The sequence below is a fragment of the Neolamprologus multifasciatus genome, chromosome 4 (genome assembly GCF_963576455.1).
Source record: "Neolamprologus multifasciatus chromosome 4, fNeoMul1.2, whole genome shotgun sequence".
NCBI classification, from domain to species: Eukaryota; Metazoa; Chordata; class Actinopteri; order Cichliformes; family Cichlidae; genus Neolamprologus; species Neolamprologus multifasciatus.
In genome coordinates this window covers 13,963,692-13,991,218 of record NC_140442.1, presented here as the reverse complement: position 1 = coordinate 13,991,218, position 27,527 = coordinate 13,963,692, and the positions used below count along the sequence as shown (strand labels likewise).

At 38.7% G+C, this 27,527-nt stretch overlaps 1 protein-coding gene and 1 long non-coding RNA gene across 9 annotated transcripts in view; both read left to right on the top strand.

The window, feature by feature from the left end:
* Positions 1–27,527, top strand: part of LOC146520023 (uncharacterized) — a 170,528-nt gene that overhangs the window by 10,558 nt on the left and 132,443 nt on the right. The gene's annotated exons all lie outside the window — the stretch shown is intronic.
* On the top strand, positions 4–13,465 carry LOC146520025 (uncharacterized). The gene is made up of 2 exons (XR_014873933.1): positions 4–2,263; positions 2,302–13,465. It is a non-coding gene; the product is annotated as an uncharacterized LOC146520025 (long non-coding RNA).

Sequence of the window (27,527 nt, the reverse complement as noted above, 5' to 3'; positions counted from 1 at the left end):
GCTCTGTCTGAATAAGCTATCAGTGCTGCTTTTGTTGCATTTCTGTGGCGCACTGCTCAGTGTCGGACTTTTCCACTTTAAAATTATAATCGTAGCATCAGTGCTTATTGCAGATAAACAGAGCCCCTTGATTTAAAATGTAGCTTTGATTTTTATTTCAGGTGTCATTTTCTGCCTGATTCCTGGGGCATTATGTGGTGTGCAAAGCTTCTATTAAGGGTTGAAAATTTCTGCTGTAACTGTGCTGTCCCATTTTTTGACATCTAAAGTAAAGTCTTTAACCCTTTAAATCCCAAACCATGAAATAATTGCCAGAAATTTCTAATTTATCTGGATATATTAGCTAATTTGTATCAAAATTTGGTAATTCCAGCATTTTTTTTTTTTTAATAAATTGCTTAAAAATGTATTCTCCAATTTCACCTCGATTTTTTTGGAGTGAAAAAAAAATAACACTGATTATGTAGATGTCTCAAAATCTCTCAAAAACTGACTTTAAAGGGTTTAAAAGTTCAGTCTGCTACTGGTTTGCTTTTGTTTTGCCTGTTCTTTCTCTAGTAAGTGTTGTGTAGCGTGCCATATTGTTGATGGCGTGAAATGAAGTCATATAATTCCAAATACATTTTCTTCTTGTAATTATCTTGGGATTGTAACAGTAATTTCATGACTAAAACAACAGCTGCCATTATGCTATTTTCTTCTCAGATACATGACAGTTTAGGAGATGAGAACTAAATATAAATGAGGATGAAGATTTATTAGAAAATACCAGATCGCTAATGTTGAAAACTGCTTGATATTTCAGGCCAACTTTATGAAAAAAATACATCTTAATCTCACATACAAACAACAGATAAATTGACAATTAGCTTTTACAACACTGTTCGCAATTTTCCCTAGTTTTATTAGAGAATCATTAGGTGCTCTATGGGATTGAGAGCTGGCGACTGTGGAGGCCATTTGAGTACAGTGAACTTACTCTCACATACAAGAAACCCAAGATAAATTTGAGCTGTGTGACATCCTGCAGGAAGCAGGCCTCAGAAGATCAGTACGCTGTAGTCATAAAGAGATGTGCATGGTCAGCAACAACTGGCTGTGGTGTTTAAACGATGCTCAGTGTACGATTGTTACACCTCCGCCAGCAGCCCCAACCTTTAACACAAGTCAGGATGGAGCTGACGTTTTATGTTTTTACACCATGTTCGTCAGATTTGTCAGATCAGGCAACTTTTTCCAAATTTCAGTGACCCTGTGAGAACTCTAACCTTAGTTTCCTGTTACTAGCTGATTGGAATGTCACTTGGTGTGGTCTTCCGTTGCTGTAGTCCATCTGCTTCCAATTTCAACATGTCGTGAGTTCAGAGATGCTCTTCTGCATACCCTGGTTGTAACAAGTGATTATTTGACTTACTGTTCCTTTTAGCTAGAATTACTCTGATCTCTTGCATCAACAAGGCATTTTCACCCAGAGAATTACTGCTCACGAGAAATTTTCTCTTTTTAAGACCATAATTTGTAAAACTCTAGAGATGGTTGTGTGGGAAAATCCCAGTAGATCAGCAGTTTCTGAAATGTTCAAACCAATGAGCTCCAACGAACAATTTAAATCACTTTTCTTTTCAATCCAACTTCTTCTTTTCAATTCAATCCTTTTCACAGAGCAGTTGGATAACTGTACACACAAATAAGATACAGCAACAAGTGACTGTATTAAAAATACTGACTCATAGAGCTTATATATATTTTGTTGAAGACAAGGGGAGCCTTCGCTTGAGATTGTGGGTTAGTTTTTCTTTGTGTGGACATGTGCATAATTGAGTGTGTTTTGATGAATACTATCATCAGCGGGGGCTGTCTTGCACTTAATGTATTAGCTTTCATATCTGGCTGCAGCTCTGTTCGTCAGAGGAAGTGTAAACAGAATGCACAGCCATCTGCATATTACAGACTTCTTATCAACTGACCACAGAAACACCTGCTAACATTTGGAGTTCTTTTACATAAATAATGTGTAAAAAACGAAACTTTTTTTCACACCACTCTTTGGGAGTTTGATTCTTTCAACATGATCTGAAAACATTAAAAACACTGATGGTTAAAATAAAGTCCTATGCAGTGCAGTATTTCGCTGGGATACTCTTGGATTTGACATTTAAATGGATGTTGAACCCACGTACAACACATCTTCACATCGTGGTACATTTCCGATTTCCAAAGGTTCTGGAGGGAGAGTGGAGAGGCACAGAATACAGGATTTGAAGTCCAGGGTATACTTTCTGCAGTCTGTAATGATTTGAGGTGCCATGTTATCTGCTGGTGCAACCCCATATCACAGCAAAGTGTGTAATAGACACAACAGTCCACTTTTTCCATTTGACTCTTTGCCTCTCCAGGCAACATCATTTGTTTTTCATGCATTATATATGGAAAAACCTATAGAGACCATGTCTTTGAGTGTCGGTTAGTTGAGGTTGGACGTAAACTTTGGAGTCTGATTGCTGATGGCATGAGAGATCCTCTGAGAGATCCTCCAAGCATTTTGAGGCACAAGGCTGGTTGGATCTGTGTGTGAATGTGCTCCTGAGCCTCCTCAGCTTGGCAAAGGATAAGAGGGGTTGTTCATGAGTGCTTTCAGATTTCCTTTCATCCCTTTCTCTGTCACTGCCTACATACTGCCCAGTTCCATCCATGTCACAGAGCTGGCCTTCGTCATAAGCTTATTGACATCATAAGGCCCAAGGCCACCTCCCCAGCAAACCATAGAAAATACAACACTGACCACTGCAGATTGGAAAAACAACCACAGCAGACTGTGCATGTCTACATCAGCTGGACATGGATAGTAGTTAATGTGGCCCAGTAGTCTCAGTTTTGCTCCAAGCTAGGTAGGCCAATCTTAAAGCATATCATGCTTTATTGTACTATGAAATGTTAATTGATTATTTATAAAATATCAATAACCACCATTGCTCTTGTGCAGCTTCCCAAAGTCCCAGCATCCCAGTGCATGATGTGGATGACACTGTGCATCGGTTGAATGGTAATTGGTTGACAAGGGAAGGGAAGGACTTGTCTCTTCTCCTCAGCTGGTTGATGGACCAGCAACAGCACAAGCAAGAGTTACCCACAGACTGTCTCGATCTGACAAAAAGCGTTCTCTGCAGGTAGACTGTGTCTGTATCTGCCTCACGGACTGCCAACGGACTGCCCACATGCTGCGTATGTGCTGCCCACGCGCTACTATCACTGAACCATAATTTCCTCATGAAATACGACTTGCTGGCTGTTCAAAAGAATGCAAGTTTAAGGCATTTCTGCATTGGCTTCACTTTTCTGATATTATATACAGAATTTGTACTATTCTGGTTTTCTATGAGGTGCGGTGTAAGTGAATTTTTTACTAGAGAGCAGGCATGGTGCAGACTGTTTAACAATGCAGTGCAGTCTAACTGCTTTCTCTGTCTGGTATAGTTGGAAAAAGTTACAGTGACTGTGTGAAAGCATCTTGAGATTGTTGTTTAATTGCACTGTCAAGAACTGGTAAATGGGCTCCATCTCCACTCTTATCATGAGCAGTGCACTGGGTTGCTATGTATTGGCCTGTGACTGTGGAATTAATGATGTCACATGTGCAGAGTGCTGATGGCATAATTTGAACAATGATGAAAACTCCAGTGGTGAATAGTATGGCCTCAATCCAGTGCTGAACATATTGAGTAAACAAAGCTGTTAAGCCCTTCTTACTGCTTTTACTGCTGTTTTTCCGCAGTCACCAGAATTAGTGAGAAACTAGCTGTTCCACTGGATAGTCTGAAATTTCCCTCTTTAGCCATGTCTCTGTCAGATCTATGTTAGGTATATGTTACAAAAAAATTGTTACATACATTATATGTAACATATATTGTAGCATCTTTGGACATGTATCTATTATTATATCATTTCCATATGTTCCACAATAATCTTCTAGTGAATTCTTTGCCATCGATATAGAAGGCAAAGAGGAAGGCTCAGGGTTGCAAGCATCATCATGTGAAAACACAAAGAGATATCAGCAGGTAACGGAGCTTTTCTGGAATAGTGGAAGGTTTCTTATGAAAGGTTATGTTTATATGTTTTGATTTGACAAATAGAGGTGTTCAATATATTTAATCATGCTGAAAGAAACAACAAACTTTGTGCAGCATAAGTGGCACGTACAGATGGGAATAGACGGAGAGGTGTATTCCATTCACAGCTATGATTTTTTACTATTTTTGTAGTATTAACCCTTTAAGACCTACCATAGAACCAAGTCTGCCAGAGCTTATCTTTATATTTTTACATGCTAAAGTGCCATTTCTGGGAGCATTTCAAGTTGCTATACATCAATACAACCATTATAGCCCAAATTCTAATAGTATGTATGCATTAAGTGCATAGTAATTACATAAATTGCAGAAAGGTGTAATAAACTACAAAAAAATAGAAAATCGTTTTTGGTTTTTTACATATATTTCTAGAGAAATATATGTAAAAGAGAAATTTAAGAGGTTTATCCCTCAAAACTGCAAATACAAAAAAGTTGCATAAAATAATTTCTGAGTGTCTTCATAGTTTTAATTTTGAAATACACCAATTTTTATATCTTGCAGGAAAAACTAAAATAAATGTTATATTGCAAATTTGTAAAAAAAAAACAGCATGTGCATCAAAATAAACTATTTCCAGCTGTGCAACTTGAGTTCTAAGCATCCCAGAAACTATATAGAAAAGCATAAAGTCAAACATGACTTTTAAAAACACCAATGAAGGCTTATAAAGCCCTGAAAGTAAAAAATTACATTTTCCGTGAAAATGACATCACTTCCGGTTTAGGCAGGTAATGGCGGATATGCAATAGTTCACACTGATGTCAACCTAGGAAGTGTTAGGAACAGCTGATCGGATCGGCAAAGCCTGTTTCTGGAATAGTGCAAGTGCTTTTTATGCAACTTTTGCAAAGCTATATGGATACTGTGACCTCGGGCAAGCTGATGGGATAAGTTGTAAGTACAACTCCTGTTTCATGTGCAAAAAAAATTATTGCACGAGCTTGCGTGGTTGCAGTTCTAGTTAGCAAAATGGAGAGTGTTGGCTCCAACCTGTCTTAAAGGGTAAAAAGGCATTTTATTTAAACTGGACAAATCCTTGGGGGTATCCATCATTTATAATATAAGGATTTATTTGAATTATTAACAAACATTTAAAAATAGACAAGATGAATCAAATCAGATACAAAACACACGGACAACAAAACAGAATATTCAAATAGAAATAAAGAAATAGAAATACAAGCTTCAGTTATGAGAAGCAAATTAATGTACAAATAGTTAAATGGCTTGTAATCAACAATTTAAACTTAAAGTTAATTGATAAGTCATGCTAAGAGTGTATTGGCACTGGGCTACCTAAAACGAAATAAAGCATCAAGTGTAGATAAAGACCCTTTTACAAGTCTAATGTTGCCAGAAATTTACAATAAGTTACTGAAAAATAAGAAAATAAAATAAATTCTAAATAGGGAGATTGTGTCTGAATAAATCCACCACTTTACATACAGGCCACCACCACACTTTTACTACAAAGCGGAGCTAGGGGCTTAGAAAGGTAGCTTCAGGAGTTGCTCTATTCTCATTGGGGTACATCACCATGGTAACTTAAGGTGCAGACCTAACCTGCTCTTAAACAGGTTAAATGATCGATGTGTATTAAATCACACCTTACTGACCAGTCAGTTCTGCAAGTGGAGCATGATGCTCATCTTTTCCTGATTAGCATCATTAAGCAGTAGAGGTTCCTGTTGCATGACGCTGCAAAAAATGAGTTAGTGTGGTTCAGGTTATAAAATGCATTAAAGCAACAGGTTCCCAGTAAAACACAAACTAGTTGGTCATAAGAGGCAGCAGTTTAACCCTTCATACTGTACCATCATGACAGTTATGGAATATAGAAACCTTTCGGCAGTGTTAGGAATTTCTTCCAAGCCACACAAAGTGGGGGGAAAAAATTCAATGAAATGTGAGTTTGATTTCCACAGAGTAGAGAACGATTATAAAACCTACTGAATCAAAATCTCTCTGTGGTTCTTCAACTGCTGTGTCCCCATGGTGCAGTCATAAAAACAGCTGGAGGAGACATAATGAAACCAGGGCTTCCACTGCCACTACTAAACTAGATGTTCTTCTTCACTGAATCCCCCAACATTTCATATTGAACGTTTTCCTTTCATTTATTCCATTCAGTTTTTCAAACAGTTGTTTCAAGGTCACATTTTATCAGTGCACTATTCGTGTTACATAACGAATAGTCTTAGGTGGTTTGTTAGATGTAGAACGTGGCAGCAGTCACATTGTCAGATGGTCATAATGATTCTTTGGTACTATCCATTTTCGATGCATTAAACGTGTGAGAAACGCACATAAAAGCCCAACAGATCATGTTAAAAGGAAGGTAGTGGAGAGAGAGTTGATCACCACGACATAAGGCTTGTTTGGACATCCAATTTAATAAAGTGGGTGAAAAGTAACCTGCTTCATGATGTTCTCTCCATCTCTGTCTGTCTGAGATGACTCATTCTTGGCTTACAGTCTGCAGCCTGTTGCCCTGCAGGGATTACATCGAGTGCCATGAATGTGCATGTCAGTCCTGCTTAATTGAAACAGCTTTGACTCTTTTAAACACATTGGTAAATCCTCTCATTTTGGGATGAAAATGTATATTTTCTGCATCAAATCCTGGTTGTGTTTCTGTGTGTCAGTGTTTTTTTTAGCAAGCCATCAGTATATAACAGTGGTCACCTTTTTCTCTTGTGGAGATATGGATTTTATGAAAGATTACGGATGCTCCAAAAGACATTTGATAGTAATTTTGCTAGGAGTACATACCATAGCTATATTTTGATTGTGTGAGAGAGGCTTAGGAAAAAGTTACACCACATATTGTTTGTCTGACACTTTCAGGCACTTATGCTACTAATAGGTTGTTTTGGTTTATTTTATTTTGCTTTATTCAAGCTTGCCAAAGCTGTTCTTGCTCCACAAAAGCAGAACAAAATCCACAAGATTAGATTCTCTCTAAAAGAAAAAAAATCTTTTTGTGTTTTTTTCCTTTCTTTTTTTTTTTCCAGCATCATTGATTTTTCAGAAGAAAGAGATCTGGAATACCGGTGTGTGTATGTAATAATCATAGTACTGGTACAATGCTGCATCCTAGCAGAAATTCAGTATCAGTAAAGATGAAGTTAATCAGCCCCAAACAGATTGAATGCTTTTATTTATTTACTCACACGTTTATTCAAAAGTGTTCTACCAGTAGAAGAGGTAATCATTTGTTTATGTGAATAGGCCCTAGTGTTTCTCATGGATTGATGTTCGAAATTTGTAGCGGTGAGTCCTGCTTAATGTTTGTTCAGAAACCCAGAACACAAAACACACAGGCCAGGGACAGATGGCTGTGTAAGGAAAAAAAATTACAAGTGGCAAACCGAGACAGGGAGCAACACAAAGTGAGAACGCTGCTTTCCTGTGGCAGCAGCAGAGTGTTGCTAAAGACAACCAGAGACGCAGTGACAGAGATGGAGAGCTTAGCCGCCTCCGGCTGCAGAAACAAACCATGTTTCAATAAAGCATTGCCTGCCTCTTAATGAATGTTTAATATTGAACAAACCATGAGCGTTGTTGTTATTGGAACCCGCCACTGGTTTTGGGCTGTGTAACTGAGGAGGAGATTTATAAATGGTTTAGTAATGAAATAATAGCAAGCTGGAATTATATTAAAGCACAACAGATTGCAAATAGTACACTGTTTGCCACTGTAGCTAACAGGGTTTAATATTCAGTTTATAGTGCTGTTTCTTTTCATATGAAATTATATTTTCGGCTGCTCTCTTATTTACGAGGATCATCACGCCCTTCCTGACCAAACCCCAAAGGGATTTATGTCTCCTCCTGGAAGCAATGAGGACCAAACCAAGGATTTTTTTCCCCCTTTTGCTTGTTAGGCAATAGTGTGAACAAGTACACTGCAGCGCCACAGAACAGATAAATAAGAATAGCTTCATATTGTATGCAACTAACAGCTTTATGAATGTGAGCGAATAGTGACAAATCAACACGGGAAACTGGGGATGTATATTACAACAGCTTGCACTTCTGAAAGCAATCCTCGAGAGAATAGTCTGCCCACTCTTTTCACACCAAATGCTACACAGTACGAATGTCTTCAAGTCACATTACCCGAGTAAGAGTAAAAATCGAGCGCTCTGTGTTTATGTTCACACCGCCGTAGGTGTCAGGTTTGTGGTCTGACCTGCCTCTGTTGAGGGGAGCTGAATGTGAAAGGATACGTCTTAACGAGCGTAAATTAAGAGAAGAAAACAACAGGCGTGTCTCTGCTGCGTTCATTAGGCCTGCCGCGGTGCTGAAGGTGTTGGTACATTGTGTGCTGATGTCTGTCAGGAGTGCCTGTGACATGCTCGCACACACTTAAGTACACTTATTCAGCTTAAAGACAAGAACATGGCATTCTTGGTCATTGTTCTTCCTCTATGGCATGGTAGAGCGTGATAAATATGATATCTTTGAGTTCTTTGTCCTTTTAAACGATTGTTCTTTCTTTATAAAGCCAAGACAGTCTGCAGTGGAAGCCCTGTGTTTCATCCTAATATGTTTTTCTGGATTACAGTTGGGGTCACTTTAACTTGTTTCTCTGTGTTTCCATATCCTGGATTTAATCTCTTGTATGATTGCTCAACTCTAATTATATATGGATTACAGTAAACCTGAGCAACAATATCAGCTCAGATGGACTGTTCCTGATTTATGATGAATAGGCAGGAGATTCATATCAAAGTCTGGGCACTCGGAAAAAAAAATAGAATTTCTGCAGTGCTGTTGCATGCAACCATTTATATCTTTGCTTCTTTGCATTTAATCTTTTTCAAGCTCGTCACTCGTTCTCAAACTAATCCTCATTTGAGTATCAGAGATGTTATGTGACAGTAAGGAATACTTTAGTGCATAGCTGTAGGGCTATAATGCTCTTCAGTTTTGATCAGACCCTCACAAACGTAGTTATGAATTCACATATTTTGTTGGAACACTGCGTGCACACTCCAAGTCTGTTTTCTGTATTTAAAAGAGGGTTGAACTGGAGTACTCATTGGAATAACCATCCTGGCGTGAGCCACCTAATCATAGCAGTTGTGATTTAGGACTTAGTGTACCACGCTCAAAGGCACATCTCAACCCAGCCTTGTCATTTTTCCAAATTAAATTGTAGAAATGATGAACATGAAGATTAAAGGATCAAATCAGTCGTGAAACCGCTCATCTGAAGATTGAATCTTATTTAATTGAGACGTTTATAGCTGGGACACTGAGATGAGTGACTGGTGACTGCTGCCGAGACGAAGCCATATGGCTCTGCAAACAAAAATACAACTGACAAAATCACAAGGATTTGTCTCGCGTCTGCACTAGAGTGCATACTGTTTGCAGCACGTAGTGTTCACAGCGAGACAGAGGGAGAATGTATATTGGAAGTCTGAAGGGTTGTAGATGTCACAGCAGGGGTAGGTTCATCCCCCACTGTTGGAATTGGAAGGTGCGATTGAAATTGCTTGATTGCCCAGGGAGCTGTTGTGGTGAAGGCTTTCAGTGTTCAATGAGAAATTGTTGCTTGAGTTGGGAGTTTTGAAGGACTTTGTTAAAGGCTTACAGGGAAGACGGCTAGCACGTTGAGATGAGTGGTTTGTGAGACTGAGAGCTGTGATACGAAACAACATGAGATGTATTAACGTCGCTTCTTTTTGTGTCTGGTAATTCTGTTGTCACTTGGGAGATATTTTATCTTTTGTACTCAGTATAATTTTATTTTTCAAATGTTATTTTGTAGTGATTTTGTTACATTTGCAACCGGCATTTAAACCGATTTAGGGACAATTTTGGGCTAAAGCAGTCAGTGTGGTTTGAAACCATACCTCCCCCAAACTTCCCCAAAACAGGACAACACAATGCCACCCAGGTGACCCTACTTACTTGCTCGAATATTATATGTCTCTTTGCAAGGCATCGTTAAGACTGCAGTCACTGAAGACAGTAGTAGCATGGGCATAAAGCTGTGCTGTTGGCATAATGAATTGTTAATGAAATTTCCACAGCTCTTTCTTCATCAAGGTCAGAAGTGTAACCAAATATATCCAGGAGTACTGCTGGCTCTACTGTCTTCAACTGATACTTTAAAAATGCTGTCTATTTGATTCCAGCTACAACTCCTTTTCCATTAGGGGTGGGAGATATAGTCTCACAATGCAGACGCCCTCTACAGAAAAGGGCAGAGCAGGATGTACTTGCTGCGGAGACTCAGATCTTTTGGAGTGAGGGGCCCACTCCTGAACACCTTCTATTATTCTGTGGTGGCCTCAGCCATCTTTTACGGTATAGTCTGCCTCGGTGGCAGCATCTCTGCTGGGGACAGGAAGAGACTGAACAGGCTTATCCAGCTCTGTTCTAGGCTGCCCTCTGGACCCAGTGGAGGTGGTGAGAGACAGGAGAACGGTGGCTGTCATCCCTGTTGGACAACATCTTCCACCCCGTGCAGGAGACTCTGACAGCACTGAGCAGCTCCTTCAGTTGCAGGCTGCAGCACCCACGATGTGGGATGGAGAGATTTTGCAGGCCTTTCCTTCATCCTAATTTTTGTGTTAACGCAAATGATACAATATGACAAAGCCCTAGTTGACATACAGACTGGGTACCACGAGAAAAAAAGTCTGCTTAATAATGAAGGACGGGCATCAGTTTTGTAAACCATAAGGCTCTCAGAAAGAGAGTTCTGTTTATTTGCTTTGTTCGATTAGGTTTGGGCAAAGCTACTTGCTCAGGCTTACAATACAATGATGGTTTGGGTTATATAATACATGCGTTCACAATGTTAAGTCTCCACTTTAAAAAAAGTACATTGAGGGCTAAAGAGTACATTCAAATGGAACACAGAGGGATCTTGAACAGATGTCCCTATGTGAAAGGCTTAGGGTGAGACCAGTAAGTCTCCCTATCATACATCCATGTATTAACCTTCTTCTATTGGCTACTCCCCTTAGGAATCACCACAGTGGATAATCTCCCTCCATCTCATTTTATCACTCACATATGAAAATCTCATTTTTGATGATTTTCATATTTGATTTGGAAACAATTTAATGCCGAATGTCCTTTCTGAACCAACCCGACCCAGGTATTTGGTCTATAGACCAGCACGCCACAGGTTGTTTTTCGATCTAAATGAGGTTTTTAGCTTTTAATATTATTATTTTTTAAATACATGAAAATTGCATAAGAATATCTTTCCGTTATAGCTTGGTTTAAGTTATATATTTTTCCATGTTAAGAAATATTTACTACTGCTTTATAGATTAGTTATAAGCCTTTGATGAATCTGACTCAAATAGCAAGGTTGTAGAGATCAGATATTGGTGACTTAATAATATGTTTAACACAGATGCCATTTATAATATATCACTAATAGATTTAATTATAAATTACACAAATTCACAGCTAAACAATTGGCGTGGAAAAAAAACCCTGCACTAAGCTATATGTCGGTATAAAAAATACATGCACTGCACCACCATTAACACTTAACAGTGTATAAAGCATCAAGCTACAGATATTATAGGTAAATGATGCCCACGGATTAAAGACATTTGCACTATTGCACCTTGAAGACATCCCACGTGTTTTTTGGGGGGGTTTGAAACAAGTTTGGTTTGATTTCTCATCACATTTACGCCTGTGAAAGCTCCCTTTATATGACCTTGCATCATTACTGACCCCAATTTCCTTTCAAAAGCAACAGCAGCAACTCCATACATTTATTCTCCATCAGCATTCATGCTGACCCTCGATTGCAGCATTAATTAAGAGTCAGAACACTTGAGATTTTACATTAATCCATTGACCTGCACAGATGGGGCTGAAAGGAAAAGAGGCACGCTTCCACCTCTCAGTGGAAAACAAAAACAGCATATGTCTTAGATCGGCATGAATTTGAGTGCAAAAAAGATATTTGCTAAGAATTATGAATATCAATAAGCAAGTGACACTTTTACAAAAATAGCTTTTCCACCTTAAGCAAATATTAGTTTTAAAATGAAACATGACAAAATCCATGGTCTCGCTCTGGAATGTGCTTAAAAGGAATTAAGAGACAGCAGGCAAACACTGTACTTTCTCTTTTCCTTGTAGAATAAGGAATTCTGTGTGTGACCTCTTTGGTTGCATGTCTTGACAGCTCTCAAACATGTTATCATCAATTAGGTTGCCCCTGCTGGGAGAAAAATTTCACTGCCCTGTCCTATTTATACATGTGGGTGTGTGCACTACATCTGTGTTTGTGTGTTTTTTGCTGAAATGTATTACAGTATCAGAAGAAATAGGTTTAGGCTCAGGGGAGTGAGAAACATGTTTGGGATCATTAATCAAGTGTCCAGCAGACAGAGAGCCAGAAGTCCAGACTTTGCTCAGCAACTTTAATTACAAATAAAGTGAGTCGATTTGATAGAAAACCGTTTCTCTTATGGGAATACCACAAATGATTAAGTGGAAACACGTGATGTCGACTGGCCTTTTACTCTGATTTTACTCTGAATAGCACATACACAGTTGTATACATTATGATAATTTAACTTTTTACATACTTTTGATTGCCTATGTGAATCGAAGAGGCTTGTTGTTTGAAGACCACACAGCAACCTCTGTATTCTCTTCCAGAGGGTAAGCGGAAAAAAATGGCATTAACTTTTTTGTACATCTATAACAATTTACTGATGAGTAAAAGCAGTTTTTCTTTCTCACTTTTTTAACAATAGTTTTGTTTTTAACTTTTGATGTGAAAAGCAGGGCTTTTCTCATAAATGAAGTGCACTTTCAGACACAAATGGGTCTTCAGCAGAGCTCATTACAGTCCTCATTACCATCATTCTAATGGCCGGATAAATTATTTTTATGAACATATTTTTCATGCAGTGCTCTGCATGAACAAACACAATATCTCTGGATGCTTTGGGTCTAATTTAATTGAAAATCTAAGCCAGAAGGCTCATCCAGACCATACCTGTTGTGAAAAGATTTAAGGCTTTAGATCTCAGATGAGTCATCCGAGAACGGTTTGGGATTCTCTCGGCATTTATTGCTGCACTGTGGGGGGCTAAACATCTGTGGTTCACGTAAGTGAATGTAGGATTTTACTGTCAAAAGAAACTTGTGACATTACGGGATTACTGCAGGGTCTTTTTTTGGTCAGATAGACTTGGAACATTCAGCTGCATCCACACAGGGAGTGACCCACAGCAACCTAGTGACCAGCGAACATAGAAACTCAATGATGTTCGACAATGTAAAGAGAATATGGGTGAAAAACTTAAAAACCAAAATCACATCATCAATTTGAAATGGGTGGGCCCTGAGATAAATCTTTCTCTCCTTCAAGGTGAGTGATGGCGATTGATATATGGCAAGGTAGGTAATTACATTAGAGGGTTACCTAGGCATCCGGAGCCTGGCATGTGATCCACAAGCACAGTGCCCACTGTGTGGATGCAGCTTAAGAAAAATGAAGGTTTTAAACACTTGCGTATCGGCTTTAGGTTTCATGGCTGGAAGCTGCATTTGTCTTTGGATTGCTCACTTGTCTCGGAGTGATGGCATTAACTGAACTGAAGGTGAGGAGTTGCTATAACAGGCCTTTGGTCTGACTGGACCTCACTAAAAATACTGAGCTGCTTTTTATTTTGCACGTGTTTCTTCAAATCTTTGCAATGAGTATACACTTATCAAACAGACACATTTTACCGGTGGTGTTTTTGACTTTTTCATCTAAAAATTCAAAATTATGCAAATATTCCACAGCAAAAGACCTGTGGTAAAATAATAAAATGTCAATGGATAACTGAAGAATAAGTGATGACTTATGTCTAACCTAAATGATTTACTTAAGCCTTCACTCTGAATTTATTTATATTGCTACATTGCTCCTATTTACCATCATGATATATGCGTTTTCATTGAGATACCAGACTGAATTTGATTAAAAGGAACATTTCAAAAGGAGAAAGTCAGTGAGAGCATTCCTCATCAAACTTTGGGAGGATTAACTGTCAACAGATGCTGCTCAAAATGTCATTCTGATAAGATGGCAAAAAGACTATTCTTTGTTCCCCTCACCGGTCTGGTGTTTATTTCTAACTGAGAATCTTTAGTGGATTAGCAGTAACACTTTTACATTTGACCAAAATCTAAACAACGTACTGAAGCTTCATAACAAGTGCATGTGCAGTGCTCAGTGCTGAATGCTTCTCATAACTGCTCATGTCATTCTGGTTATTTAACAACATTATTCGGTACAGTTGCAGAATAAGTGATCTCTCCTATTATAGAAGAAGACTTGACATGTTATGGGACCTTGCTCATTAGTCTAGTTTATTACGACGCTAATGCATTATGCAGAACATTAAGTATGTATATTATATTAGAGGACATTATGTTAGCATCATGTGGGCAGTATTACTTTTATATTATGAAAGTTCTCCACGTTTAATTTCTCACTTGCCATCCACTGTCATCAGCAGGGGGACAAATGTGTCTCTGGATGTTCTCCTGTTGACTTTATACTTGCAAGTAAATTATCATCTGCGTTCAGCTCGGCCGCAGCAGTGGAAAACAGCGCCCGATGCCCGTCGCACATCTAAGATAAAGGACCATAAGGACACTTCTCAAATTAAAGCACTTGTCATTAGCTCAGTCTAACTTTGTGGTGAGCGAGCCGTAGAGTGAAAAGTTTGTTTGCAAGCCAAGTGGGGATATTTTCTCCATCTGAAAGGTTGGGAGCTAACACTTTGTTTCTTGTCAGGGCAGATAGCAGGCTTGAGGGAGATTTGCTTTCATTAGAGCTTCCAGTCAGCTGTGTCCAACACAATCGATATATGAAAGACCAGCAAACAGTATAACAATAGGCTGTGATTTGCAAGTTGATAACGCTTTGTAAAAGTTGCACTGATAACATGGTACATTTTGGATTTCTATTCTAACTGTTATAATGTCCTTTTTCATTTGTATTCATTTAATCTGCTTTTCATTTTCTAGTTGAAAATAATTTGACATCTGCGTAGCAGCAAGTTCTTTTTCTTTGTTTTGTTTTTTTTCTGTTGCGGCTTTAAGCTTTACCACTATATCATTAGCTACAATAGATCTTCTACTGCACATACTGTGTGCATGAATGATACGCAAGATTGATAATCTCTCAGTTATCTCATGCACTTACTTCACTTATGTATTTGATTACAATTGTATTTCATGGACTCATTTCTTCATTTTCTTTATATTGCAATTGCTTCTGCTAAATCATTTTTATTAGCCATTTGATACTTCGAAGTTTTACTGCTGAAAATATGAAAAGCACTTAAAAACAAAACAGTGTTATCTCCTCTCAGCGTTGTAGTTTCTGAACCTTTATCTTCTCTGGTGGCAGAAAGACTTTTAATTAGTCATATAAAAAAAGGTGATAGTCATTCTGCAGAATTTTGATGAGCTCTTCTGTGCTCTCTTGATTCAAATGATCATGTTTGTTATCCAGTAATATACGATGAATCAGAGTGTGAGCACATTGATTATAAAATGTTGTCTAGCTGCCAGTGAAATATAACTCAAGCTCAAATTAGAAACAGAACATGTATAGCTCTGAACGCGTCATCTGATTTGGCATTACTGATATGAATTTTGAATGTAAAACCAACAGGGTGGTGTAATTTGTTTTCAGTAGTGCTTGTCGAGGGACCTCTATTTGTTTAAAAATATAATCTTTATAATTCAGAATTATAATTCTTTTGATAAGTCCACGCCTCAGCAAATGCAAGGTTTTCTATACACTCATGTAAAAAGACACCTACACGCCTCACTAAGCACATTCATGACAGTACACATACAAAAACACTGAAGTATGACTTGTTTTGAAGTGTCGTCAGGAACCCTAAAATGAGGATGGCAAAATTGAGAAAATCACAACATTTCTCGAACAAAGGCTTTTCGACACATCTAAAGATGTTTTGGCACAAGTCTGACAAACAACAAAAACAACAACAAAAACAAAATATTCCAGAAACATGCTTTGCCCATCTGATCAGCTGTTCATAACACTTCCTACGTTGGAATAAATGTCAGCACGATCTGATGTCCGCCATTACCTGTCAAAACCGGAAGTGAAGTCATTTTCACAGAAAATGTAGTTTTTTCCTATAGGGCATTTACAAAGATGTGCTGGTGTTTTAAAAATTAATGTTTGAGTTTATACCTTTCTATATAGTTTCTGCGATGCTTAGAACTCAAATTACACTGTTGGAAATAGTTTATTTTGATGCACATGCTGTCTTTTGCAAATTTGCATTATAATATTTATTTAAATTTTTCCTGCAGTATATAAAAATTGGTGTATCTCAAAAATAAAACTATGAAGACACTTAAAATACATTTCCTATGGTTTGAAACTATTTTGTGCAACCTTTTTGTATTTACAGTTTTGAGGGATAAACCTCTGAAATTTCTGTAACTAGAAATACCTGTAAAAAAAACAAACAAAAAAGATTTTTTTTGTAGTTTATTGCACTTTTTTGCAATTTATGTAATTTTTATGGACTAAATGCATACATGTTATTAAACTTATTAAATTTAGCCTGTAAAAATATAAAGATAAGCTCTGGTGAACTTGGTTTTATGGTAGGTCTTAAGGGGTTAACTCATCTGTATGCCAAAATATTCTGGGGTCAATCGGACTTGAGAGCTATCTGTATGAAAGCTAAAGCTGGGCTGAAATTGGAAATTAAACCACTATTTAATTTCCAATATCAGTTAACCCTTAATTATACAAAGGTTGCACAGAGAATCCATCTCTGTTGTATTTTCAACAGGTGTCAGCAGGGGAAGAGGTGTCAGGATCAGGTGATGAAAGATTAAAAATGAAATAGGCTTGATATTGGTCTGCAATTTCCTGGTAATATCCTGTTATATCTACTTTACCCTTGGGAGGATTGTCATTAAATTGTTGAATGATATCATACAGACAGATCTAGCTTTATTGTTCCACAGCATAGATATTTATCTCTGGCTTGTGTCTTTACACATGGGATATTTGCCTCAAGAACGATGTCTATCTGTAATGACTGTAATCAGTATGCTCTGTAGATGGCAGTACTGTACATATTGTATACCTGAAGCTTAAGAACAGAACTCTGCAAAAGGAAAACGCTCAGTAGGTCCTTCAGAGTTACTTGTAGTGCAACCCCTGCTTTCAATACCAGTCTCAGTGATCCATCTGTCAATCTTCCTTTGCAGCCAATATATCCTCAGCCACAGTTCTCACACTGTTTTCCTTAACAGTCACCAAAACTGAAAGACAGCTTGACAGCAAGCTGAGGCATCGTCAGAGAGCAGAGAAGAATCAATATTTTTCAAGAGTGACTCACATATCCTCCTCGTTTGGAGTCGGTATGTTCTTTAATTGAGCAACATCCGCTTTGTGAAATATAGTAAACTTAATGAACAATGCCAGGGCGAGTTAAAATTCGGATGTAGTGTTAACACATGCATTTATTTATTTATTTTAAAACTATAGTACAATGGAGCAACTTCACTCTGGTGAAGCTGAATTCAGGTTAAATAGGCTGCACAGTTATGACAAAAATGATAATCACAATATTTTTGTTAAATTTTAAGGTCAGTGTTTCACATTACACATTCATTTCACATTGTTTCCCCTCTTTGAATATGATTTTGTCCTCGTTAATGTCACGTGCAGGACAAGCTCTCTGGCTGCGCCAGACGTCTGAATTTTGTTGTAAATTTGTCGTTCACCGTATGTCATTCATTAGACCAGTCCAGGAAACTTAAAGCTGTGCGGTACAGTGAATAGATGTGAGTAGATCAGTGCTGATTTAGAGAGTGCTTTATTTGCTTTCAAATGTTAAAAAAAACATTTTAAGGTCAAGTTTTTGATAAAAATGCTTGTCTTGCTAACAGTGAGCAGTCATATTTTGCCCTGTGTTGACTTCTCTGTATTGCTTTGTGTTGACACATTACTCCTACACTGACATTACATCAATAAGTAACCTTCTGTGACCTGAGACCTTTAATCAGTTGGAATCACCCTCATTACTTCACATATGAATTTTAATGCTGATTCTTCAAATCCTCACTCTTTAATCCATTAGCTAGCTACTAGTGGTGCAGGTACATGAGGGTACATGAACTGGAAGGACCAACTAGTCTGCTTTTCCCAAAGGTTTTTGGTCACTGTGTAAGATCTATAGTAATTTTAGGAACTCGTATATGTATTGAAATTTTTTTTTTTATATTTTATCTATGAAACTGATCCCAGCAGCATGTTTGAAGTAAGTCTGGAGCGGAACAATATAAGATGGGGATAGCTGTGTAATCCTAAAAATAAAACATAAACCAACACTTTCTAATAGTTAATCCGACAACTAATTAATAAGATGATCAAAAGAGCTCCCACTCATTGAAAGACTGCGTGGGCAAATAGTACAATAATTTAATAATGATAATAAGATTCTGTAAGAAGAAAATCTGTAACAAGTTCCAGTATATTTACTGAACATGCAGTATATTTTTGTCTTATATACTGTATTTCCACTTATATTTGCTCATATTTTAATAACCTGATGTTTGTATTTTCCTGGCAAAATTTAAAGAAACGAGGGGTGGTTAGGGCTTTTGCATAGCACAAAGGTGCAAAGAACAAAATGAGCCACTGGCGAATGACAGTCTAAGATAATCACAATCAGCAGAGAAGCACCCAGACACACACCTTGTCACAGTGGTTGTTGATTTGTTTGGGTGCTTTCCTCTCCCCCGCATGACTGGGTATACTTCCACAGTCTAATAATACTTGGCTGAGCTTTATTGCTTGAAGCAGAGTCAAAATGATCTTCACAGAGCTGACACTTTATTGGCAAACAGCAGCTAAACCAACAGGCTACTCGAGGAAAATCTAATCAATACAATAAATTCATCATATCTGACAACCACAATGGACCAAATGTCACTTGGGGCACATTTGTTGATATTATATATATTGTTTTCCAGTTCACTACGTTTGAAACTCTTTCCTGTAAATTGTAGATAAAATCACCTTCTGAATAGTCTCATAGGCCGTTTCTGACCCAACTCTGTGCTTGACATTTTAATGTAAACTACATCAAGATATATATTTTTTTAAATCTAGAAGTTTCCTTTAAGAAACCTCATCACATCATCATCTGGTCCACTGCTCTCCAGAGCAACCAGCCAGTGATCCTCACCTACTCATGGTATATTGTTTGTTTGCCACCTTTACTGATAATTACTTGGTGATGAAGCATGTGGGCAGGAGATGTGAAACAGAGCTGTTTATTTTCTGTGCTTGATTTGCGGTTGTTGATGGAAAATGAATCCATCAACTTATAAACTTTTTCATATGCAAACCTTTTGCTATAATTTCATTCATTCTCTTAATACCTGCAAGCTTTTAATGTTGTGCTGTGACAAGTGAAGCATTCTAACGGTGCTGGAACGACACTATTAGTAAAAGAAGAATACTGGTCATTATTTTATTTTCTGCTTTTCTAAAGTTTCTATTTGTTCTCCACCCACGCTCTTTTGTTGTGTGTTGCCTTTGGACGCTTTCTCCCATTTTCTCTGCAACCAGCTTGGAACACATCTTGTATAAATTGGATGAACTCAGTCTCATCCCTGTCACATGTAGTTTTGCAGTGAGTCTCTCAGTCTTTATAAGAACAAGTGAATCTCCTTCAGTAACATTCCTCAGGGACTTACATTTATGCTCATCCAGATGGGTTTTAATGAACTCGGAGTATTCAATTATAGGAGACAAAATGAAAGCCTGTGACTTCCAGCTATGCCCATGACAATCTATGCTATTTGTTGGTATACGACAGCATAGCAATTACTTATGAACTCAAATGACAGGGAGCACTGAGACCGTACAACAGCAGGTTATTAAAAATGAAATACCAATCATGATGTCCCTGTGTCACTCATTCCTGTCTCTTGTGGTGCAAAACTGCTTAAAGTCCCCCTCAGGTCACTGAAACATATCTAAATCTTTTCACCTTGCTATCTTCTTTTTACCGAGCGTAGCCGATATCCTTCTGCAGATTTAAACCTTTGCATGGTTTGCCCGCAGTTGTTTCTGTATCTTTAACCGACTCACATCCTCACATTTTAATTGGCGTGTAACATTTTTAGAGACATTTTATCAATCTTTCAATGCATTTTTACCATTTTATTTCAAGCAACTAAAGGTTGTTCTAGAGAAACGGTTAGTGGGTTTGCAAAGTCCTTAATTAATCTTGAGTCAGTCACTTATTTCACCAAAACAGATGTGTACTTTTGGATTGCACTAGATCAAAAAAGTTACGAGGATGTGTCATCTGTTTGGTTCCTAGCCACTTTGAGCTGAACAGTGCTGTTCAGACCAACTACCCAGCAAATTTCTGTGCTTGCTTTTCCTCCACAGGATTGTGAAGGCTATAGAGACTAGGTACATCCCTCATAGACAGCCTATTAGGGATGGGTATCGTTTAGGTTTTATCCGATACTGGTGCCAAACCGGTACTTTTGAAACGGTGCCGGTGCTTAAACGGTGCTCAAACCGGTGCTTAAAGAATGGAAAACACAAAAGTGGTCCAAAAACCTCTCATGTTCAGCTGTTTTTTTGTAAAAAGATAACAATGTTAGCCTTTTCTGCAGCTATGGGGCATATATGGTATCATTCTTGGCTGGAAGCAGTGCTTAAACAATGGAAAAAAACACAAACTTTGTCCAAAAACCTCTCATGTTTAACTGTTTTCCACTTTTTCTTTGGTCATTTTAGCCTTTTTGGCCAGGGTGAAGGGAGTATCTGCCATCAAACAAGAAGACAGCTGCATGTAGCTATGATGGTGTTTGCTGTTCACCTTACATGCATTAATGTAATAACGTGGTTAGCCTACTCAACGTAAATTACACACGAACAACATTAAGCTACTCACGCAGAGAAGAACGGCTGCTGCTGCTGCCATCATCATCCTCATCATTTCTGCTACACTGGCAGGGCTAGAGGCCAGGACTCTCCTCTTCGGGTTTTTGGGGGATGTTGCTAATTCCGGGTCCGATAACAGGCAACCCACAAGCAGTAGATGTGCTCGGTGTGAGGTCTCGCAGCAAGCTATCAAATACGGCGCATTTCTCGGCTTTAAAAAAAAACACTATGCGTCGCCAGGTGTTTCATCAGATTTGAGGTGTTACCTTCTTTGACAGTATCACAGTATCAGCTTAAAGCACTTGTTGCAGCTGCTGAGTTTGCATCTTTTGCTGTGAAGTACAGCCAGACTTTTGACCGCTTCGCCTTGGGCATTTTAATCTGTAGCTCTGCTCTAAAAGAACGTACGTACCTGGACCCGCCTACTATTCTCGGAAACTTAAAATGATTGGCTAGAATCTAAAGGGTAATGCACCTTTCAGTTGTTTGCCAACCGCCAATACAAATGTAAGGAAGAAGAAAGTGTATCACAGCTCAGGAAAAAAAGCACCGAAATAAAGCACCGAAATGTGCGCTGCTTTTCGGTCTGGTTACTACCGTTTATGTCAGAACCGGTGCCATCATGGCACCGGATACCGGTACCCATCCCTACAGCCTATAAACAAATACTTCATGTTGTCTTTTCCAAGAATCTGCTTGAAAATAGAAACAAACTCACTCTGCGCAGGAACACAACACATGCCTGTTTTTAAGTTAGTGAAAGATTTTGTGTGAGGTGCTGTTTTTTTTTGTTTTTTTTTTAATTCCTTCTCACTGACTGCTGCACCGGAGTGATTCAATGAACCAATTGAAGAGTTGAAAAATGAGGCCTGCAAAATGGACCAAGAATTGTGGGGTAATTCGACAGAAGCGACCTCACAAAGCAACATCGCTCCCTTGTGTTCCCCACTTTATTGTTGAAATCAATGAAACAAACAGAAGAAAAAAGAAAGGAATTAGACAGAGAAAGACAGATGGTGGTTTTGGCTGGTGGATACTTGGATCAATTGTCAGAGGAATGCAAAGGCTAAAGCTTACATCAGTTACAGCTTGTTAAAAATGAAGCATTCCCTTCATTTGGGACTGTTCAGTTTAAATCATGACCCAACACGGAAACTATGTCTTAATATATACACCTACCCGCCCTTTTCAAACACCCGCCACGACCTCACAGATTACCATATGCAATCAGAATAAGTGAAGGCACAAGGAGTCCCTGCAGCCTTCTCCATATCTAAGAGGTGTTCTTAAGTTTTGCCTTCCAGACATTTCGCTCTTGTCCTGTGGAGTGCACTTTGGTGATGTGAGAAATCACAGGCCATCGGTGTGTTTTGGCTGCACATGTGCACTATCTGCATGTCTTTATAATCCACAATCCACCACAGATGCCCAAGCTGTGGCTTTTGATAAACCAGCAAATAAACAGTTACAACCGGCGACAGATGCAACAAATGTCTCCATAAATACTACCACTTTCAGCTGGAGTAACTTATAATAAGGACCATAATATCCCCAGACATGTCTAGATGTATAGTAGTATTGATTCCAAGAGTAAAAGATTTACAAGTAACACTTTTCAGTCCTTTTAGCAGGGTTGTTTTTTTTTTCTGGCAGGCGACTCTTATAGAGTACTATACATCTCTCTAGGAGATTTGTTCCATCTGGGGCTCAGAACTCACAGCCTATTCTAAAAAGATTTAGAAGACTATGAGCAAATTGGTCCCTGTTTTTGCTTTTAAGCTCTGTTATCAGATCAGAGAAGAGTAGGATTTCCTTGCAGGCCTAAATGGACGGCTGTGATCTCCTACCGAGCTGGTGAAACCCTTTGAATGCGAGATGATCTCTCGCCCTATCTTAGCCTGCACTGGATTTTTGTCTGAAGGCTTTCTATGCACTAAAATGAGATTTAAGGTTCTCATATTTAGACAGTCTTCCCACGTTGTTTTTGTTTTGTTACATTTTGTCTTTAAGCAGGAACTGAACAAATATGCAGCGACAAACTTGTAGAGCAATTTGGTGATTTAATCCTTGGCAAGCGAGTATGCTGCGAAAAGGCACAGATGGCCTCTGGCGGTGGTGGTGCTGTTTTACCAGGCGTCTTTGGAGTCAGTGCAGAGGTGGAATGTGTTGCTGCAGAAGATGATGAGGTTAGAAAGAAAACTAGTAACTAACAGTAGCTGTGAGGTTTGTGTCATAATTTAAGACGGTTTTCATGTAAGTAAGAGCTTTAGAGATTATTGAAAAACATTCTTCACATCTCTCCTGTACCATGATGCAAGACAGGATGATAGGCTGAGCCGCAGATCACACATTCAGGAGTTATTTAGCACAGTACAAGAACAGAGTGTCTCTGATGTCACATCTGAAGAATGATTGATTTCACTGTCTGTGAAAGATGGAAAATCTAAAGAGAGATGACTGCATTGTGGATGAAGGTCAACTCAGCACAGAGATTTAGTGATGCGCAAGTAAAAGGCCATATTGCTGTGCTCTTAGTTTGTATCCACCTGCACTGGGAAATGTTTGAAAGTTACAACAATTCTGCACAGATGCTGTTTATTTTCCTATCCCGCATATACGCATATCCCAACTTACCAACAAGACTTATCATTTCAGTACAGGCACTCTTGCAAAATCTGTGTGTTTTGTGTAGACAAGCGTTAGTCCCTGTCTACTGTGTAGTAATGCCACCTACTGGATTAACCGTGGCTGCACATTATTTTGTGATCAAAGACTAAACCTAACTTCCCAATTCGACCGTGTATTTAGTCAAAATGTGGGTTGCTCCTATCCACAGAATTAAACATTTCTTTCTTGGCATAATTTTCAGCATATGCCCTTCTGCAGCTGTGTCTCGGTGCAGGTTTCACATAAACAGTCGCTGGATAGAGTATTCATTTACATTCAGAAAAACTGGAATTCATTCATTGACGTGAAATGTTTTGACTGGACCCGATGAAGTGATTGTCTGCTGTTCCTAGCAGGTGTTGGGTGTCAGTGTCAAAGCCCTACACCTGCCTTGGATTCAAAGGCCTAATCAATCCCCCCCCCCCCCCCCCCCCCATATGGTAGTTCACCAGCATCTGTGCCCAGTCTGGGCTATCCTGTGTTTTTAAGAATAACTAAACATCAGGGGAACAAAGGGTACACTGTGTCCGCTAGAGATATTTGTCATATGTGGTAACACTATGATGTAGTGGAGCTGGGATTACATGAGTTTAGGAATGTGAAGGGTGACAGCTTGGACAAGATGACTATTGTTGAGAGTAACACCTGAACTGGTAGTAGGAGTGAAAACTGATCAGGAGGAGATAGAAACTGGCTCATCTCTGGCCAAGGAACAACTCGTGTAAAAATTTGATCTTTCTTTATTGAGCGGAAAGCGCAGGAGAAGTGCGTCAACGCTAAAAATATAGATGTGTATATATTTAATTGTAGCACGACATCAATTCTTTTTGCAGAATTTATAGCAAGAAAGATTAAGACAGGAGTAGTAAGGTGTGTGATAAAAGCAGTTTCTCTGCTTGCCTTATTTTTTTGGCTTTGCTTTTGCTTGTTTTTGTAGTTCAAAATTCAAAGACAACACTTTTTGTCTTGTGATGAAGACACACAAAGCACCCCTTTTAGACCATGCGATGGTAAATCTTCACTAACTGTCAGTAGAACAAAGCTCGTATTGGAACAGCCAAGGTTTCAACATGCTCAAGAGTGCGAGTCCTCTGCAGAGCACCGGTGCAAAGATAACAGCATGTTCGCATTTTTCAAATAACAAACCTCAAAACCTCTCAAAGCCATATCCCACTAGAATCAGCTGTAATGGATCCAGGTGGGAACTTTATGAGCAGTGAATAGTATTACTTTATTTCCAGACCAGATGGGATGCATTAGGGAGTAGGCCTGGTTAAAAATACAAAACTTTAACCCCCTTACACCAAGTTTGTTCCCAAATGCATTAGGTGGCCAGCAGCTGGGTTTTAAATCTTTCACTTTAAAAACAATGTGGAATAACATTTGGTGGGCTGGGGATTTTTTTTTCACACATATGTAAGGTGTGTGTAATGCTGGGTGGTGAGTGGAAGTGTGTAGAGCAAGTGAGAGACTCAAACTGCTGTGCAGATGTGAAAAGGGAAGGAGTTATGTACGGTGATGTAGTGGTGGTGCCTGAGGTGGAACAGCATTTAGGGTTGCATACATGTGCACATACTGCCCAACTTTCAACAGAACAACACATTTTGTGTATTTATTTTCAGCGTTATGAGTATTTTCTGTTCCTTCTGTCATTTAACAAGTTAAAGAGATAGACTTTTATTCTCAGGTATTAATTATTAATAAAAGTTCATAAAGCTGTGCATTGAGTCTGTTCCATAAAGCATATAGTTAGGGCTCGATCAATTGACCCTGAATCCTCCCTTAGTTATGCTGCAACTCAGTTTGTGTTCATACACCACTTTGCATTTAAACATTAGTTATTATTAATCTCTGGCTCTCTTCCACAGTGTGCCTTTTGTCCTGTCGTCCTCCCATCACCTCCAGCTAGTTGCGCCAGATGGCTTCCCATCCCTGGTACATGTTCTGCCGGAGGTTTATTCTCGCTAAGAGGGAGTTTTTCCTTTCCACTGTTGCCATGTGCTTGCTCTTAGGGGGGCATGTGATAGTTGCGGTCTCGTCTGTATCATTTTAGGGTCTTTACCTTACAATATAAAGCACTGTGAGGCAACGGTTGTTGTGAATTGGTGCTAAATGATTAAAACTGAGTTCAATTTAGTTGGAATATCAAACAACAAAGATGATTACAAAGACAAAAACGTGTGTATGCCATTCTTGAGACACATAAATATTTTGTTTATGTAATATTTCATGTAGTAAAAACATTTTTCTGACTGAAATTCTTCCTGGTGCTGCCAATTTCATAAACCCAAAATCTCAGTTTGTTCCTTTTCTTATTTAGAAATATCAGGACCAGCTCGTTATTGCTTAATGTCAACTTCGTTTTGTATGTTTTTTCACATTTACACATACACATTTGCTGTAATGGTGATGAATGATGAGCACAACACTGAGGAGGTTCTATTAAAAGCTAATGTATACTCAGGAAAGAGACTTTAGTCCCTTATATCATACAGTCCACTGATGAATGGTGACGCACTTGTTGGAAACATTGATACAGTCTAATGTTTTGACCTGAGCATATATTTTACACCTCAGAACTTTTATAGATAAATGGAGAAAATGTCCTTTTGTGTTCAGAATCTGGCCAACTGCCTGATGTGATGTCACTTGAGCTAGTAGCAAACTTGGAAATAAAAAGAGCTCTGCTCTATTTTAAGACATTTTCAGTTTTTTTGTATGTTCCATTTCTACCAGGGTTTGTCTGTGTAGTCAACTGAGTTCTGATATATCCAGATAGAGACATTTTCACTGAAAAATGTGAGATAACGACTAGTATGCATTTTCTAGATTGTGTAAACCTTTACAGTCAGCATATCTGACAGGCACGTATTTCTCTTTTATGGTGAAATAATGTTGAGATCGGCGGAAAGATTTTAAATTGGCTAGTGGCTTCTCACATGCCGATCTTTATGAAAATGTGCAGCACATGAAATCTTTTATATTGCCGTGAGCTTTATTGAAGGCTTTTCCAATAAAGTCTGCTGTTACTGTAAATATGACAGGCCTACTCTGCACTTCTCAGAGATGTTTTTTAAAAGGGAGTGGCTCAAACACACACACATGAACATACACACACACAAACCCTTTTCATTGTAAAGGCAGTGTCGGCTGTCCACATATAATAGATGAAATTCTATAAAGGTTTCTCGTGTGAATGCGTGGGTGCATCACCGTGTTGGGGTGTATCCATATTTTCGACAACAAGCGGTTGCTTGTTTGCGGCTCCACGGTGCATTGTACTTATTAAAGTCAGTAAGAAAGGAGTCTTTGTCACAGCCATCATCTAAACCCAGTCACACGGACCATCTTGTGCCAGAGAGCCCAACTCATTTTTACCACTGCATTCCTGGGCTGTTTGGTAAGCCCATGGGGGTCCTTTTCCCTTCTCTCCACCTCCCTCCCTACACCTCTCGTCTACATTCTTCATTCCATCTTCGTTTGAGTCCTAATGGGAACAATAGTTTTACATGCAAACTTGCCTTCACCTTTAAACTGACCAGTTTAAAAGGTGGCCAGCAGCTTTCAACAGTTGTCCTGACTTTGCTGCCAGCCCTAATCAGAGTGTTGGTGGCAGAAGGTGGCAAAGATTGTTTCTTTAATTTTCTCAAATGAGATCACCTTTGCTGTTTTCGCCACTTCTTTACTTTTAAAGTCAGCAGAAGAAACATATTAAGTGAAACAGAACTTAAGCTAATGCAGTGCTTTAGTCA